Source organism: Numida meleagris, chromosome 3 (assembly GCF_002078875.1).
Source record: "Numida meleagris isolate 19003 breed g44 Domestic line chromosome 3, NumMel1.0, whole genome shotgun sequence".
Taxonomy (NCBI): Eukaryota; Metazoa; Chordata; class Aves; order Galliformes; family Numididae; genus Numida; species Numida meleagris.
In genome coordinates, this window is record NC_034411.1 from 64,517,556 (window position 1) to 64,537,472 (window position 19,917).

General features: G+C 36.1%; 1 protein-coding gene across 6 annotated transcripts in view; it reads left to right on the forward strand.

Moving 5' to 3' along the window:
• The window catches only part of HS3ST5 (heparan sulfate-glucosamine 3-sulfotransferase 5), a 193,954-nt gene that overhangs the window by 94,130 nt on the left and 79,907 nt on the right, over window positions 1-19,917 (forward strand). For 2 of the 6 annotated variants that reach the window (XM_021391685.1, XM_021391687.1), the window contains exons 2-3: window positions 6,001-6,100; window positions 9,031-9,238. The gene's annotated coding sequence lies outside the window, so the exon portion shown is untranslated. Of the gene's footprint in view, window positions 1-6,000; window positions 6,101-9,030; window positions 9,239-10,180; window positions 10,218-13,463; window positions 13,657-19,917 lie in introns of all 6 variants that reach the window. The other 4 variants (XM_021391688.1, XM_021391691.1, XM_021391689.1 and 1 more) reach the window with 3 other exon arrangements.

Below are 19,917 nucleotides of genomic sequence, written 5' to 3' on the forward strand. Positions count from 1 at the left end.
AAATATTATTCCTAAATTATTTTCCTTTCTGACTATCTCTAATTTTAATCTTATTTGACAGCAAATCATTAATTGACCACACGAATGACCATAGGGCTAGTAGCTGGTGAGCAAGATGAGCTTCAGAAAAACACGAGGGGAAGTTATCTGCCTGCAGTGGCAACAATAAGCCCAAGGGCACAACTTTCTGTTCTGGAGAAATAAGATTTAGGTCCTTTGAACCACCTGTCTCTATCAGAAAGAATGCAAATGAAAAACTAAGTGCTTCTGGACACAGACTTTCACAAACGTTGGTTGAAAAATAGCTTTCTATGTAGTCCTGAAAATGCTTCTTCTAATAAATTAAATGTTCCTTCAAAACATTTTAAACTTGGTAGACTAAAGTTGCTTTTCATTTGTCTGTTGATCCATTTCTGTACATGATTGTAACTAGCCAAACTTGTTCTTGAAGTCTGTTGTCATTGCTGCAGCATTATATCAGATGTTGGTAAGTGTCATCTGTAGCTGTTCAGAGCTGGGATCAGGGACTTGGCTGTGAATATGTATATGGCTGATCAGTATTTAATTCAACTCTGCCAGTTACATTTCCCCTAATGTTCAGGAAAACTAGAGGTAGAAGATTTGCTGAAGTTCAGTAGTGTCACTTTAGCTTGAATGAAAGGGATTAAAAGAACAAGAGCTGGCATTAACATTTTGATAGACTTGCACAACTGTGCCCATTTGTTGACATCGAGATTTCTCTGACGTTCTGACATCTACTGTGGTCTCTGTTACTTGATGCAGAGTGGGAGATGGCCATTGATGACATCTTTGGGCCACATAGTCCCAGATCAAAACAATCTGCTTGTGTGTAATGAAAAATTAACTTTAGGGAGAATTGTTAAACAAACAAAAACATGAGCTCTCTCTTCATAAATACTTGCTTTAGGAAGATGATATTTTGATGATGGGTATTTGTTTCGTGGTTTTTTTCACTATTGTCAGGATCCTTGAATTAATCATAAGCTCAATGATATTTTGTGGCCTTATTAAAAGCTGTAAAACCCAGAGTCAAGTGAGCACATAGAAACATTAACTTTCATTAAAGAAAAAATAGCCCTCTTTTTTAAAGAAAAATATGTTTAAATAAATGTGTATTCTGCATGTCCTTAAAACTCATGATTACACAAGCTCATAGTACACATGCAGACTTAATTTGGTGTGCTTTAGATCCATGAAGAAATAGCAGAGTCTCTGCTAAACTTCTTGTACACCATTTACAAGTATTCATATTAATGTAAGTGGAAAGTCTTCTTCTGGGAAAGATCTCATAGGGTTGCATTTAAGTCTACATGGCTCCATCATCTAATTCACAGTTTCATAGATTAATTAGGAGATGTAATGGCTGAAAACTAGATCTGAAAGAGCAGATTTTTGGCCTCAAGTTTTGAGGCCAAAAAAACCTTATATGCATCCAGAGAATCTCCACCACACTTCTGCACAACATTAAAGCATTCTCACAAATGATATTGTTTCAGTATGTTTATGGTTTTTGATCAAGTTCCTGTATTGTGTTGTTCTTATCACACCAGTGTCTGAACATCCTAAAGATATAAAGTCATAATGCAAAACCAACATGCATGAGAAGTAATGTGGTTGCTCACTAAACTAATTGGCTTCTAAAAAACAAAAACAAAAACAATAACAAAAACAAAAAAACAAATAAACACCAAATTGTTTTAAATAGTCCTAATCTAGGTACATTTAAAAGAAATAGAGAGCAAAGCATTCACCAAAGTGGAAAAAAACCACCTCTGTTCAAGTATTCATCTTCCTTTCTCAGTGAAGCAGATTGTCATTCACTTCCCCATCCTTGACAACCTTCATTTATCTTTTCCTTCTTTTTAATTTATATTCTCAGCTTTCCTATCAGTTTGAGTTCATGAAACACCACAAGTGAAAAACAGCAATTGGTGGCAACCTGTTCTAGATCAGTTGTTCTTTACCAGAGTAAAAACATGTGCACGAAAATAACACTGGAGATGGGAATAAATTTTGTGGGAGAGCTTACATCGACCCTGTTTTCAGGCTTTTTCAACTTTTTATGAAAACCATTCCCCCTTTTTTGAAGGAAGAGCTGATTTTTTTTTCACTTTGTCAGTAAAGTTCTAGAACCGTCTACTTCTCAAACAACATTAGATAAAGAAAAAAAATATATTCATGTAAAAATGAAACACAGTTAACTCATTATTTTCCTGTATTGATACCATTCTCATTCCTCCAGGTAACCACAGAGAACAGGAGACCACCCAAAAGCAGGAAGGTTTTGTTTGTTTTTCTTTTGGAGGATGAGGATGGGGTGGGATTGGGTTGGAGTCTTAAGTAAAGAAAATATAACTATGGGAAAGAACGATTGTATCCTAATAGGCATGATGCTGATCTCTTTTGTGCTGAAGTAAATCAAGAATAATTTTTAATACATCAGTACTCATATCAGTAATATTCTAGTGGGAATATAGAGTATATGGCACAGTATCTCTGTAAAGAATAATGAAAGATTGCAGTGGGAATTATTGTTCCTTTGTATCTCTGCAGGAAATCAGTTGAATTTGGTATTTTAACTGGTTGGATAAAATAAACTTCTAATTTTAATTAATCAGAGCTGAGTTAATTAATCTAATATGTGACAGGAGAACACTGTGAAACTTCAACCATGTCATCTGAGACTGGACTGAATACCTCTGGTCTGGAAAGACACTTTTCAAGCCTACTGTTAATATGATAATGGTTGGCAGCATTTGGGCAGGGATGGGAACTGACATAAAAGCAAACTGGAAATAAAGACTGCTGCTCTGTCTCAAACACAGCTGTTATATGGTACAGAGCAATTATTTCTTTCTGTGTTTATTAAGGAAACCAGGAAATGGCAAGATAACTTTGTTAGCGCAGGGAACTTTTCAGCATTCTTCATGGCTGACAATGTCTTCACTCAAAGTGCAAAATCGTCATCTGAAAAGGTGGCCATTTCACCTGTTTGTTCAACAGACTGATTAACCATGGGCTGCTTTAATGGGTTGTGCAGATACACAGTGCGTATGTACACACAACACTGTCTCATGCAGTTGTTTTTTGGCATGCCTGTGGAAAACTCTAGTCTCTCCACCATCCGTGGATCTGGCGCAGTGCTAGCGTCAGCAGTGAAGAGAGGAGGGGTCTGCAGGCAAGACGCTGAGATCAAAAGACACTGCCTTTGGGCAAGGGAGATTAAATCAGATCCCAGGAGGTTCAGTACAGGATTAGATTGTTTTCACTGCCTCCCTGGAAACATACTAATGTTATTCCCAACCAGATACATTGAGGAGATGGGAAGCTATTGAAAACATGGATGAAAGAAACAGCTCATCCACTCAAATAAATTAATATTTTCCAGTTCTAATATATCTAAAGTATATGTTTAGCAGCTTATATATGTTTAGGCTTGTGATAGGGCTCATCATAAAAATTTAGCTCTTTTTATGATTAGCTTGTTCTTGGCACAATTTTATACCCAAATGAGGAAAAAAAGCAAAATGAAAAAAATTTGTGCAAAGGCACTGAAAAGATAAGCCACAGCAATATTTGCATTGAGAATGAATATTTTGTTTTCTAAAATTTGCACATATTTCTAAATCAGCTCAATTCTGCAAACAGTATAATTTAGTTTGAATGTGGTTGCACTTCCTCTGAATAGCTGAGGGCATTGTGTCTTTTTGGATCATGTGTATACGATCTGGTTTGCAATTTGCAGTGTGGAGTTAACTCAGAAAGATAAGAAACTCTTTCGTCTGTAGCAGCACCCAATGTTTTGTGGAAAGTAGTTCTGCAGTGTTATTCATTCTGCCAGAGAAACAAGTAGTCCTGCTCAGTAAAGTCACCTATCCTATTTTCCAAAGAAAGCAGGGGTGTCAGGCTTGTTCTGCCGAGCTTTAAATAATTCCAGGGATGAAGATTCCATAAACTGTTCCAGCAACCTGCTGGATCTGACCACCTTCATGGTGATTTTTTATTAAGGAAGAATGTCCTGTGCTGAATGTTTTGACCAGTCCTACACAACTCCCTACCTTTGAGGAAAGTCTGGCTACATCTTCTTCTCCACACTCTCCTCTTATATGACTGACGTCTCCAGTAAGGTCTCCCCCTAGTTTTCCCCTATTAAGGCTGAATAAACCCTGTTCTCTCATCTTCTTCTGTGTCAAAAAAAAAAAAAAAAAAAAAAAAAAAAAAAAAAAAAAAAAGCCATACATCTGAAATATTTGGAAGTTCAACTTAAGGCAATAGAACACAGGATGAACTATATAGGCAACTACCTAACATTAAAATAATGAAGAATTAGCCTGTAATCTTGACCTCATATGTCAAGAAACGGGGTACATATGACATAGCAATGAAGAACACCCTACTGTGGTTTTTTTCGCTCTCTCTCCTACCTGCAGGTCATATCTAGTAGTTCTGGTATGTGGCATTATCTAGTAAGTAGGGCTGAAGAGGTGGACCAACTTAAGTTCATTTTTGTTCATGTTTTGAAGAGAAAAGTTTCAGTAGCTCTCATGATAATATATGCAAACTTTACCTACTTCATCTCACCCTGAGAGAATTAGTGTTATGAATATAAGTATCTAAATGCATGGAAATATATAAATTATGAGAAATATCTTCAATACAAATACCTCAATTTTTAATACAGGCACCTAAACTACATTCATTAAATCTTTGGAGTGGGTTGTCTGCTTGTAGTGTGCTGATGAGTATGTGTGAGTCCCACCGGCCCTCTTCATCTTCTCACTGTCAAACAAAGCTGTCAAGGGTCGATATATGTTGCAGCCTTCCCTTCCTAGCAAGCGTGGTGTAGCATTCCTGCCAGGGCTGTGACGTGATAGATGTCAAAGATCCATCTAATCCTTGTGCCTTTTTACACTATCTCTCATGTTAGTGTAAAAAGATAGAAAAGCATCTCTCTGCACACAGGCTTGGATGCCCTGGCCGCTCCTTTATCTGACTCATGTTGAAAACACATCTCCTCTCAAAAAATCTATCTTGCTCTTGTGTCTGCCATAGAATCTCCCCCAAGAAGAAATTTCCTATTTATTTCCTCCATGAGCTAGTGATTTCTTCATAAAACTGACTCATTTCTGTAGATCATCTGCCAGTCCTTCAGCTGCTTTAGCTGGCTGTACAGTTGGGCTGCTGTGCTGAGTCTACCTTAGCAGAGTAGCTGCTCTTGTCCCAAGTAACAATCTGTACTGAAAACCAATTGCATAGCTAGAGCGCAAGAAATTGTATCAACTGAACATGATGTATGCATATTGTATGTATGGCCTATATGGGGAATATGGTATATTAGAGGTATATAAATGCTCTGTTGTCATGCTTTGAACTGCACTTACGTATAAGTGAGGTTTGTTTGTTACACATACCACTTTTGGAAGGTATTTTGAAACAGAAAGCCTAGTATGTCTTTTATTCTTTTTTTCTTCTTAAACCAACATTATTATAATACCATTCTCTTAGTTTAGACTAGTGCCTCAAGATATTTACTGCATAATTTACCTTAAAAATATATAAATCTAGTTCACTTTTAGGGTTTTTTTTTTGACTTGTGATGCAGAGAACAGCTCAGCCTAGAGCATACCTAAGTGCAAAAACCTGTGCAGTGCAAATGACTCCTCTTGAATGGTTTCTAATAAGACAATATCCTTTGCTTTGAATTCAACATGACTTTGAAACGCTTTGAAGTCATTGAGTGACTAAGTGTTTGGTCTCTTAATAGAGAAGAATGATATATTTACACCAACCAGTTATTCTCTTCAGGCTCAGTTAGTATCCTCTCCTGTCTTTCTACTAAGTGAATGGAGGAAAGGTAGTAGGTGTTTCATTAAAGCATGTGGAAGTGTGTGATGAGCACAGCTGACTGGATTATGCTTGAACAACTATGTAGGACAGGAGGTGTCAAGCCTGACAAAGTCTAATCCCTATCTCTTGTAGGGAGTGATGCCCAGGAAATCTATGGCCAGGATGATGCCCACGTTTCTTTAGGGGAGAAACAACTGGCTTCTTGTAAAAGGGAGCCCAGGAACAAAATAAGGTGAGCTAGTGGGAATAGCCAGAGAACTAAGACCCAGCAGTGATTCATGAATCAAATCAATAAATGAGGCTTTGAGCACATAAATTTGATCCCTAAAACTTAACTTCTTTCTTAATGAATAAGCCTCTGGATATATCTGGGTGTATCTAGATTATAAGAAAACCAGCTAGAAGACTTTTGCGCGGAATCACTACACAACTTACTTGTTAATGATGCTGGTGTTAGTTGAAAGGAATCCTACTGCTGTGGGGGAAGAACCATAAATTGGGTATACCATGTACCTTTGATCTTATGTTAGAGAAACCTTGGTATTATGAGCATGAATCTGAAAGGATATATAGCCAAACAATCCAATCTTAGGTGCAGTGGGTACACGCACATTGAAAATGTGCAGTCACTAAAAGGAGATAAGTAGTGTTCTCATTAACACAAAGGGTTCAATAAAAATAATAAATAAAAGAATAAATAATGATGTTCCACAGCTTAATTTGATTTTTACCTTCACTTATCTTCATTTAAATTGTTTACAATGAATTAAATGATGACATTTGTGATTATATATAATTACACATATTGATATTTGCTTATATTCCACGGGTTGAAATGTGGCCTTTATTGTTAGATCTGTCATTCCCGAAACTTTTTCTTTATAATCAATATGAGATTTCATCACATAACAGAGGAGAAATACTATTACTAATTCTGAAAACAATCTATTCTTGGCAGAATATGTGTTCATTTAAAATGAACAGTATCCATTTTATAAATAAGTCTACATACTGTCAACACATTATTGACTAGTCTCCTTGAGTCTAATGGGAAAACAGTCCATTCTGCAATTACAGATTGACAATAAAACAGTAGGACTTTCAGCAATATTATTCTTAGGGTGATTGAGTGATGCTTTGGAAAACTGTAAGGTACTTACTTCATATAAAACGCATATAGGAAAAAAAGGGAAATGTATGTATGAAGATTTCCTCTAAAAGTGTTTTTAAATCCCCCTTCATTATCTCTAAAATCTCAAGGATAGGGAAGACTGCTAAAGCATTACCCTTAAAATGCCTTTTATGTACTTGTGATCAATTTAGCTGAAAATTCTGTGATTTAGAGCATGACTTTCTTGTCATAAGACAAGAGCTCTTGAGAGCTCCCTCTTAAAAATTTTATCCCATGTCTTTCCCTCATTGTTCGTGTTACCCATACATGCAATGGCAAACGCTGTTTGGATCTAACGCTACAACTCATAACTGAAAGTATCACTAATGTCAACGGAATCAGGTGCTTCTGGTTTCCAGACATATGAGAAAGGAGTACATTTGTCTTCTTCATATGATTGTGAGGGAGAACTTGTACACTTTGCTTACAGGTCATTTTTTTCAGTAGGTTTTTTCAGTGGTGGTTTTCTTTTTTTGTTTGTTTCATTTATTTGTTTTTCTTTTTGTTTTCTGGAGACAGCCTATCAGTTGTCAAAGACTATGTTCATGAATTTGGTAAGATTTCACAGAGCAGTAGTTGAGATGCATTTTACTAGTTATTCTTGTTGAACTCTATGAAACAGCTATCAAAAGAGAGCATTGGGGAATTATTAGTTTAGTCTAATAAATGAGCTCAAATTACTGTACCAGTATAATAAACTGGTACTTTTTTGGCCATTGATTTACTTATATTTAAAAAAAAATCTCAGTCAGAAACCATTTATCTGATAAATTATTAATGAATAAACATTTTCTGACACAAAAACTAAAGCTTGGTATGGCATGTATCATAAAGTCAACAGGGTTCAGAAGTAAACCACCCTTAAGCCAAGTGAGTAGGTTAGATAATGCTGATGGAAATTAAAAAGGATGAAAAAGATGGCTGTGTTTTCCTAGACTTATACTGGATTCTGCAGGTTCTACATTGTACATTTCTACAAATACATATTGCATGTTTCTACGTTCTTTAGCTGGGGCACCAAACATGCAAAATAAATTAGTTTCAACTGTTCAAAAGCATCTACACTTGTTAAACTCCAACCATACTGAAAGGAACTCAGCTGGTGCATACTTCCTAATGTTTATGTAGAAAAGTTTTGATTTAATTGTCCTTCTCTACTTGGAAGTGTTTCGTTCCTGATTAATAAAATATTTACAGAATTAATGTCTTGGCAATTCACGTTGACATCTAGAATTTTGAGAGCTTAAAGTGTATTCAAAAATGTATATGTATTTGTTCCTGAAATTGGAAATTGTAGGATGAGGAGAGAGAAGACTGGAATTAAATATCATATTCACATTTGTGTTTGTGTCACATTTCTTCAGTATGGAGGCATAGTTAGACTATAAATATCTACAGTTTATATAGAAAAAAGGAAAAAGGCAAGAACAGTCAAACAATTCTCACTAAACACTACTAACATTTTCCCCAGATGGATCTGACATTGTTCTCAGTATAAAAGCAATTTTCCCAGTGATTTACAAAATGGCTGTAAAATAAATTTCTGGTCAACATCAAGAGTAAAAGGCAGCAGAGTACTAGTATAAAGAATAGTACATTACCTCTTGCCAATAAAGTTCTAGCACTTTTTTTTCTTATAGCCCACTTAAAAATAATTTATAATTATAATTATATAATAAAATAATAAGTAATTTATAATTTTCTGTCTTTGGGAATGTTTTTTTTTTTTGAGGGGGTTTTACTGTTATTAGAAACATTTACTGTAATTTTCCTTCCAATTCCCTTCCTCCCTAACCTGTGCTCCAGATCCCCATCTGCCAATGTTTACAAGATACTGAGACAGTACTTTCAAAAACTTGAGCAGGCAAGAACTACCTGTGGGGCCTTGCTGCACAAAATTTCTTTTCAGTCTTAAAGATTGCTGATTTTTTTCCTTTTCTTTTTCCTTTTTTTTTCCAAATGTATAACAAGCACCTTCTCTTTTTGTACAGGTTCAGCGAGTTGTACATGTTTTCAGCAGACATGTCTGATCTTTCCACCTGCATATCTGGAGTTGCTTTATGCCTTTGCCAGTCTTTTCAGTAACCACTAAAGACTTCTTGAGGCTGAACACCGGAACAGATGAGTTAAATTCTTCTTGAATATTCTTTGTCAGAAGTGGATGTACTGGACTTTCTGAATGTGCATAAGGACACAAAGGTTAGTATACTCCTTAAAAGTTTCAGGACTGATTCACTTAACCATTACTGGTGCAGACTATATTTCAATTTGTTGCTTATACAAAGCTACAGATTGATAAAACGGTGGTTGACATCACATATATATCTGAGACTATGCTTTAAAATACCACTGAATAAATGTAGGTAGAGAGCTAATCCAACTTATAGACTTCTGCATGACTTGCTGGCAGACAAGAGCAAGCTCTATCCATGTTTCAAGCTTGATTACCATAAATCATTTTTTCAGTATTTCTTCTAAGTTTGGGTTTAGTTCATGGCAATTGGATTTATCTGATTTATGACTGATGAAAGATTAGGAGGAGAGATTCTGCTTATCTATGGTCACAAGGCAGCCTTTGTTTAGACTCAGGTAGACTTTTGTTGAAATGTGTGTTTAGTTGCTCTAGATGTCACACGGGAGTCAAGGGAATGTTGAAGACATAGATAAGAATTAAAGTTCTTCCTCATAACAGCTATCTACTTCCTGGAATTTGTGAGATTCTAATAAAATCCATTGTCTATTTCTTGATTTCAGTTAAAATATCACATAATCTATGGTATGATTCTATCATCTCTCTGCTACCACAGGAAATCATCCTCAAGTATGACAATTTAATGACATGATTTTGTACGACTGAAAATATTGAAGAAACCATTGTGCAAACAGATATGTGCTTAGAAGGATGGTGGAGTGCGCATGTGTGTATGTGCATCGAGTGATGTCTCAGACACATAACTGACAAGGAATGTAGCAAGATCATAAAGATACATCAGGACTTTTAGCGCCATAACATTATAGGGAGAAAAAAAAGGCTATGTTTACAATGATGTGGGTAATGCTATGTACTGTAGAGAAGAAAAGTGAACAATCAAGTAACCCCGAGTCTATCTATGACTGCCATCTGTTCTTCATCTTTCTCAGAATATTCTTCAGGATTTGAACTACATGGGAAGAAAGGGTAAAAGCCTTTTAAGTTTTCTCTCCTAACATCTTCTTATTTGATTCAATCATTTTTTGAAATAATTAGTTTTACAAATATATTTTTTTCTTATAAATCATCTTCACATTATTAAATGTTTTCAGGAACTCCATTGGCTAAAACAGGTGGTACTCAAGCTTTATGCAATTAGAACTACATAGATTAAATACAACTCTCTCATTTTTGTGGAGGGATTCTAGTGATATCATCTGAATAATAGCTTTCTAATCAATCTCTTTATGTCTGCCACTCTAGCTAGCATTTCTGCGTGCATTTCAAATGCTTACTCCCTCTATAAAGTGAATAAAAGACAACAATATCTTTCATCAGAAGGAATTGTTTCCCCATTAGCACCAATTTTCTACTCCAGAAAGAATAGGGAAAAAATGTAATAATGTAGTTTTATTTAATCTAAGTTATACTGAAGCTACTGAGAGTTTTTGTAATGGAGTTCAGTAAGACCAAGAAAATGGATATTAAAAAACATACCACATTCAAAAACAGAAGCCTAGCAGAGTTCCAACAGCTGTGGACAGTTAAATATATAAAATGTACAAAATTAGAGGTTCTGTGAGCTCAGTACAATTGTTGACTGAACCATGCAATATTAGGATAGGCAGTGTTGAAATATTCTAGGTATTTTACTTACAGCTACCAAAGTGCACAATCATTAATATCTGTATATAACTTTGGATGGCATATTATGCAAAAAAAAAAAAAAAATTGTTTACTCTTCAGTTTCATTGATTGTGTAATTCATGCTACTACAAACATTAGGAAAGTTGTATGGTAAGCTGAAGAGCAAACTTTCTTTGATAGGCAATGAATATGTCCATTTGAACAGCATAAATCAAAATAAATGAGCTAACTTCTCTGACTGGCTGCAAATCCAGTAGAGTTTCGCCTGTCTAAATTTTCCATTATACATTCTGTTTCCAGCTAATGTTTTCCTTATGCAAGAATGTAAGTGCAACTGGGGTTATCTACAAAGCCTGCAGAAGCTTAGACAGAAGAAGTAAGAAATGATCTTGGTGTAAATGAACAAATGACAGTTATGCTGAAATGAGTACCTAGCTTGTTAAGTTAAAAGGAATTTTGTGTGCTAAGAAACACACACACACATATACGAAGGCTCATGAGGTGGGAGTGTTTGTCATAACCCCAGATTTAAAACTTACCTTGGACATTTTAGCATATAGACTAAGTCTTGAGGCTACAGAAACCTCCTGGATGCTGGGAGTAGAGTCTCCTTACATGAGGAAAGCAAATTCTGCACTTTCATGTCTTGGGAGATTGCCCTAATGAGTGGTAAAAAGATGTCTGCTATTAGCTATATTTTGTGAAGAGGAAAAACAGAAGTAATATAAACACCACTTCAGAAGTTGGTCAGAATTCTGAATCTTAATTCAAAGCAACATGACTGCAATTCAACATAAGGTGCTCTACGTTTCGGAAAAGGGGTTGTGTTTAATCTAAGTTTCTGCCCTTGTCATCACCTTTGCTTTGCTTGTTGACTCTCCTTAGACCTATCTTTCACACAAGAGTAACCATATCTTCCCCTAACCCATTATGCTTCTTCAGAAAAACTAAACCTGTATCTACCTATTTGTGTCAGAAAAACAGGGCTTGGACATGAGGCTGAGCCCTGTTCCTTGCTCATCCATCCCATCCGCTCATATGCTCCCTAGCACGGTTTTGTCCCACAGTCCCATGCAATGCTTGGGTAGAGTTCAGGGGAGCATTATAGGGTAGGGACATCTTCCAGAAAGCAGTGAAGAATAGAACCACCATGTTTTGGAATGGAAAGACAGGATTGCCTGCAAATGTATATATTTGTACATACATATGTTTTAGCTTACTAGTGTGTTAAGTGTTATACCCTTTAGCTGATTTTGATGAAATATGTATATTAAAATTTCCCTTGTACAAAATAAAGGAAGTTGTAAAGAAATTTATTTCAGTTGTGAAGTGATAACATGGAAATATGATAACGTTTCCCTATCAATTAAATAATTAAGATAGAAGTATCAAACCATGAATACTAGAGACATTCTATCAATAATTTCAATATCAAACAGCTTTTACTAGAGGAAGTGAAGGGTATATTGTCTTATTTTCTCAGTAATTTTAGTCACATATGTTCTCAAAATTATTTGATTTAAGAAAATGTGGGCATTTTTACTCACTTAAAAAAAGTATTTTAAACAGCAGGATGTAATTTCAGACTCTTTGCAGTCAAGAGGCCTCTGCTGAGCAAAATACTCATTCAATTTAGGAATGCAGATTATAATAATTTTCCTATCTCCCTCACAGCAGGGTTCTTGCCATCGTTCTGCAAACTCATAGGTTGCAGTATTGAATTACTAGCTAACTTCAGTTCCAGGTAACACACGCTTCAAGCATATTCTCATTAGCTCAACTTAGTTATAATGCAAAGCTGCTTAGTTTCACCAAGTGAAATGGGATACACTTAAATTGCCTCATCTGATATAATACTCCTTCTTAATACATGCAAAGTGGTTTATGATGGCGAAGCTTGTAGAGCATGAAAATTGTTAGGGAAAGTAAATTTTCTGACTCAGACTGTCAAAAAGATGTTCTGTTTTGTATCATTTCTTTTTTAAAGAAGTTAAGAATAAGAGAAGAGGGAATGGAATAAGAAAAAAAGTCTAGAAAAATGTAAATGTAGTACATTAACCTTTTTAATACATCAGCTCTACTAAACAAGAAAATTATCAAGTAAAGCTGTTCTGTCAGTAATGTCTTCTGTACCATAAAATTAAATGTTAAATAAATAATGCCCCAAATATATTGCAGTAAGAAACAATATTCCTTAATCTACATGTTTTATATTGTGCAGCATGTTTCTATTGCTAGTATTATTAATTCAGACTCCTGTATTTGTATTAATATGTAAGGACTCTTCAATTTCAGAGTTTGATAAAGAAGAGTTTGATTTATCTTTTTTCTTCCTTTAAATGGCAAGTGAATATTTCTTAGTCTTGTAGACCTTGCAGACACAAAACCTCATTCCACTATGACCCAAAAACATCACTGGTAAAACTGTTTTTTTCTTCCCAATATTCTGCACCTGTAGCCTGACCACAGGGCTATAAATTGTTTCTCTACATCCCTTTCCAGTGCTTTCAGAAGGGTGTTCAGACAGTGTCTAAGCTGCTGCAGGCTCTACAGATGACACCTAAGTGCGTATCTCATTTTCCACAGATGCAACCAGAGCTATCATAAAGATGTTGCAGTGCCTAGGGGAAAGTGGATCCCGGAGAAGAGCATCTGGCTCAGACTCAATTTCAGTGAGATCCAGACAATACTGGTTGAAAGACAGAAATGATCCAGACAGCCAGTTTAACAAGATTCCTAGGCGCATGCCTTTGAGCATCGGTTCATCGTGTTCTCAAAGGTACCATCATTTTGGATCTCTTGATATCCATAATTTCTCTTCTGTACTCCACAAACAGATGGCCTCCACAAGAAACAGTTTAAAACCTTCTGAGTAGAGAGGGCTCCTGAGAGAGACATAATGCATCTCTTCTTTTTATGCAGTGAGCTTTTGGGGTCTCTAAACAACATGGAGTCCTTTCAGCAAAAACTTTGTCTTTCTGCAGTTCTGTATATCTGCTAACATTAAGTCTTTTATACTTTGTATGAAGATGGTGAAAGGTAATTTAATCACTAGGAGGTCATATGAACATCCCTAACCTCTGAAGTGCCCAAGTCACAACAGTAATTGTCTATCAAAAGGAGTAAATGAGTAGAGGTGAAAACATACATGAAAGCTGCTAGTAAAGTATTTCTCATGCAAGGCTATAGCTCAAGACTATTAATATGATGCTTTTGGGCTCAAATTTCCCTGATTTCAGGATGCATCACATCTCTGAATGCGTTCCCAAGCATCAGTGAAAAGTTATGAGCATATTTATAGAGGAGAAATAACTGAAAAACTGTTGATATTCACTGACAAAATCTTGCACCTTCTCCCTGGCAGCACAATCTTTGCTTTACTTGATTCTCCCAACAAGAAAAAGAGGTGCACTGTGGTTTCACTGGTGAGGATTCTGTTGATGTAAACATGATCACCTGCAGTGTGCTTGTTTATTCCTCTGGGTTTTCTAAGGTCACAAAGTGACTCAAGTAAAACATGTCCTTCTAAGTATTTTTCTTGTATTTCCTCCAGTTCACATAGAGGAGTAAGCAAGAGTAAAATGTTGATACAAGCCATCAGCTTTTTGCTGTTCATGCCTGATTTTTTGGTAGAGACTTTTCAGAGTTCTGATTCAAATTGAAGACGTTTTTGGGCAGAACTCAGGTCATCCTGTTTATTTCCTGTATATGTTTTGCATACATGAACGGTAGCACCAAACTTGATCAGTTAATACTTGGGCCTTATAATGAAACATTTTCCCCCTGGTAATCCTTCCTTTCAGTCTCTTCACTGGCTCGACAGGTGTACTGCTTATTGCAGCTTCACTCACTTTATAAAAACAATTTGAAACACTCTCCATTAAAAGCTGTGTAGAAAGCTCAGTGCGCATTTGTGAGGCACTTGTAGGAACATTTAGTTATTGGGAGGAATAAAATAAAAGATGTAAAACTGCACATATCAATTCAATATGTTTTTGTATAGTCATGCCATACTTGTTGCTCTCATGAATAAGGCATTTGTTTTTCTAAATTTTGTTCATATTCCTAGAGGGGTACTTAACAGTCAGAGCTTGTTAGAGGAGGCATGGAAACAATGCAGAATTTCTCTCATTTCAGTACGAGAACCATAAGGGATAATCATAAATTCTGACTCCAGTCAGATCAGCTAAAGGGGAACAGGGACACCTCCTGAAATCTGGCAATTTCTTTTCGTCAACCTTTTGTGTAACCCAGTTCCTCTGAGGAATGAAGGGCTAGTGTACCCACTTTTGGGTCTACTTGTCTCCCCTCAGCCTCAGGGAGTCTCAAAAGAGTCCAGGTCAGCCTCTGGCAAAAAAAAAAAAAAAAAAAAAAAGCCAACAAAACCCATGAGTCTTCAAAAGCCAGTGGCTGAGAGGTGAATGTTTTGCTCTCTAGATATATGAGAGCTGCCTTGATCTACTAGGAGATTTAAGAAAACACTAGTTTTGGGCCCCTCCGTGCAAGAAAGACATCAAGGCCCTGGAATACATTCAGAGAAGGGCAACAAAGCTGGTAAGGTGTCTGGAACACAAGTGTTACGAGAGGCAGCTGAGGGAACTGGGATTGTTTAGTCTGGAGAACAGGAGGCTCAAGGGAGACCTTATTGCTCTCTATAACTCCCTGAAAGGAGGTTGTGTTGAGGTGGGGTTTAGTCTGTTCTCCCACATAACTAGCAGTAAGACGAGAGGGAATGGTTTTAAGTTGCGCCAGGGGAGGTTCACGTTGAATATTATCCAAAATTTCTTCTCTGAAAGAGTGGAGAGGCACTGGAATGGGCTGCCCAGGGAGGTGATGGAGTCACTGTCCCTGGAGGTGTTCAAGAAACGTTTAGATGTTGTACTAGGGGTCATGGTTTATTGTGGAAATATTGGTGGTATGTGGACGGTCTTTTCCAATATTGGTGGTTCTATGATTCTATGATTTCCTTACAGTACTGCTTTCTATGGGGAATTTATATTTGGTGATCTGCTTTGTCGCTTTCCTCCATTTCTAAAAAAGCCTTGGTCCACCTTCAACCAACTCACCTGGAAAATCTGTATGATATAGGACATCAAAAGTTTAGTGTGTCCTTTCTTGCTGTTCTGGGAGGGAGTGGTGTTTTCTCTCTTTTATTATTATGTTGATATCTTGCTTGAGATCAAGAAAACTGCTATCTTAATGAGCCTGAAAAACCTGCTCTGACAGCTGTGCCTCAAACACTACTTTTAGTGTGTTAAATACTATTTCAAGTAAACAAAAACTATGCGCATATTGTTTACAGATATTTAATTGTAAGTTTCTTTTAAGTTAGTAACCTAAGAGGAAAAAAAATCTTTATTTTTCTTACAGTTTTTGGTTGTTCTACCTGACATGTACTCTGTGGCACAAATATAATTATCTGGTTTTTTCTCCTTGTAGATTAATACACATGGAAATGAAAGAGCAATAATATTTTCTTTCTTTACAGCAATTCCTTTTACAGCTGTATGTATTGTATGATTCTATCACATGGTGTCAGCTGAGCCCTCATATAGCTTACTGTAAAAAATATTGACCTTTTATTTATTATTATTTCTAGCAGCTTGTATATGTAGCCTTCTAAAACTATGTAAAAACAATGGAAAGAACGTTCTGAAGTCATTTTGCTGTCTAATGTCTTGTAACACTGTTATCCTAGAATGAAAATAATGCCCTTGAGAACAAAAGTCAATGTCCTTAGATATGTTTATAAGTTATTGATATGATCCTAGAAGAGTGGATATGACTGAAGTAAGTGTGAGGATTTAGATACAGAAACCTAACACTGAAATTATGGGGGAAAGTAAGGGGAGTAAAGAAAAGGAAAAAAACAGAATCTAGGCTATGTAATGTCCACTTAGTATTTCAGGATTCTCAGGTATCTTGGTTTGCAAGAAATATTGTCACTTAAAATCCTGTCATGACACATCACAGAAGCATGCGCTGAGCATTCAAGTGACTCTCATACTGTACAGACAGTTCAGATCTCACAATCCAAGTACCCTCCAAATTCTTGTGCTGGGCATTGATCAAATCCTGAAGGTTTCTCAATAATCTGGTGCTGCTCACATGAGAACATGGCCAAATTTTGCCTAGCTTGAGTATTTAAGTGACTTTGGGTCAGTTCTTCATTCAGACATTCAAGCCAAGTGTCCTGGGTGAGTTACCCAATAAACAGACTTCACTGAAGCTGGACAACTTATATCAAAAATTGATGAGTAAATCTAGCTGAGGCTTTCCAAGATTGCCCATACATGGATGGGACAGAACAGTGAAAAAAATTAAAAACAATTTATGATTCCCTCTGCTCACATTATTTTTTCATTTTTACTTTTGTTGTTGTTGCTGTTCTTTAATAACTCCTTTTGAATATAAAATTTGGCACTAACAAAGGAAATTTAACAATAAAAAGCAACTGGGACTGGATTCTAGAATCTATGTCTCTCATTCTCAGAGGTGCCCAACACCAAATCTATTTTCCATCACAGCAGGGGTTGTGAAGCCAGCAAATAACAAATAGAAAATGTACTCATTAAAACATTTCACTGCTTCATTCTTCATTAGCTTATGTCCATGTACTTGTATTCTTATGTTATGATGGATGGCAACGGTGTTCATTGTTATATGGATAAAAATATATGAAAAATAAATTGGCCAGAAACTTTGTCTACCTCTGCTCACTGTTCCATACCATTGACACTTATTTAATATTTCAGATGCCTGAGCAACTGAACAACTTAAATCTCTGGATCTTTAAAAAAATCGTCTTTCTACTTTTGTTCATTTTCATAAAATTCAAAATTTCATGTGAAAATCAGTCAATGTGTGGGTCATATGCCAAGTTTTATGCCTTCTCAATTTGATGTTTCTCAGTTTGAAAAAATGACATGGGTTTGAATTTTATGTTAAAAAAAAAAAAAAGAGAGAGAAACTTTTATATTGTTGGAAAGATGAGTTTGCACCACTTAAATAGCTGCAGCATCACATGTATCAGAGATTTTGTGTCATTTTCAGTAGATATTATATCTTCATCTGATTCTCTAATTCACAGTATGTCTTGGAACCTGGCAGCTCAGTCAGGTATAAAATAGAAACTTATTTTTCTAAGCATTCTAAATATGCTGGAATGTGTTTCTTCAGTAAGTATATGGCATGAAATACTTTTCTTTTAAATCAATATTCATTCCAAGATAGTTGTATTACTTACAACAGTGAACTAACACAGGAATGTAGAATTTCTGTACTTACAAAAACTGGAGTGGAGATTTGAAGACCTGCATTTGTATTCTTTGTCCCTGTTTCTAAAGCTCATGACTCCTTTATTCAGAATATGACCATAACTCCAATATAAGCTAAAAATAAAATAAGTAAACATTTTCTTTTTCCTTTCTCTTTTTTTTTTTTTTTTTTCTCCTGACAAACTGTGTAAATCTCACAGGCCTGAACTTGAATTGTGCAATCTGTTACTTGGCCTCATTGAAAGGACTGAGGAGTTTTCCTGCCTAGAAACGTAATCATGTAGCAGAAGTCTCTAAATTGAGAACTTGCTCATTTTAAGCTGATTCTGTAATCAGCAGCCCAGATCTGAATCACATTCTGGAAACATTCTTCTCTTGATTGAGTACAGTGGGAGTTAAGGGTGACTTCAGCTCCCAGCTTAGGCACTTAACTGAGAAGCGTGTCACGATGAAGGATGGAGGATGAATCCAGACCCTCAAGTTGCCACAATTCTGGTCTGTCTTCTAACATGAAATCCTATTGTAGCTGAAGCTGATGGGAGTTGTGTCACTGACCCCAGGCTGCTAGAAGTTCTACTCAGACCTTGATTCAAAATTTGCCAGTATGTTTAACCTTGGAAAGAAAGGACAGATGGAAATATTGATACAGCCTTGAATGCTCTAATTCAAATGTGTCTGTAGTAAAATGTATCAGGCTTGTAGCTTTGACACAGGAATGGAATGATGCACAACTCAATGAATACAAGAGATCTTTTCCTTTGAAACTCCAGGCAGCAGTGATCTCTCAGCAAAGCCTAACAAAATATAAATGTCTCTTTGTCACTGTCATGAGTGCTTGTTTACCAACTCTTCAAGTATGCAGAATGTAAATAAAAATTGTCGGGTAACATTATAACTGAAAGTCCATGCGTATATGCTGCAGTGTTTTTATTTGTGCAGTGTTGTGATGGGCTTCGTCCAGTGCACTGAAGAAATGGCACAGTTGCATTTTAGAAGTTACTTGGCTGCATGCATGATGTGATTTACTTCTGGGTGTTGCCAATGCATCCAGCTTTTTTTGTTAACCTAGCAGAACATTATTTATTAATGAGTTCTTCATGCTTTATTAAGCCCAATGTCAAAACACCTCTGTGGGACTCTGGGCTTGTTCTCGCTTTGTATTAAAGCGTTCTAAAGAAAATGAAAAATTATGCAGCAAAGCTGCAGATAAAACCCAGAAGATATCACTTCAATTAGTTTTGATCCTGGCAGATGATGTTTCTGAATATTTGTGTGCTGGCTTAAATTAAAGCATTCTGCAATCTCAAATGTACATATGTAATTAAGGCACCTTAGAACCTAGCAAGGCCACAATTATCTCCAAAGCTGAATGAAATGCTCAGATGTCAAAAGTGGACAAGATCACCATGGAAGTATTTTTTGTGTTTTTTTTCTATGGACTGATGTTTCATATCAGAGGAGGCTTCTTCATGGGAACTTTAAAATGAGTGAAATTAGTAATAAGGTGAATTATTTGTGATTTTCTATAATTTGGCAGGACTATTATTGCTCATAAAACTAGTACTGAAGTTCAACAAACTTTTCCAGCTTGCAACTTACTGAACACCTTGTTTTGTAGCACTGACAGAAGATTAAAATCCAGTGGTTCTGCATATCTCAACCCATAACGTTGTTCTAGGACATACACCAGATTTCCTCATATGAGAACTGGTATTTATCACTGGTTAAGGGACATTAGATTCTACACCAGAGAGACGTAAATA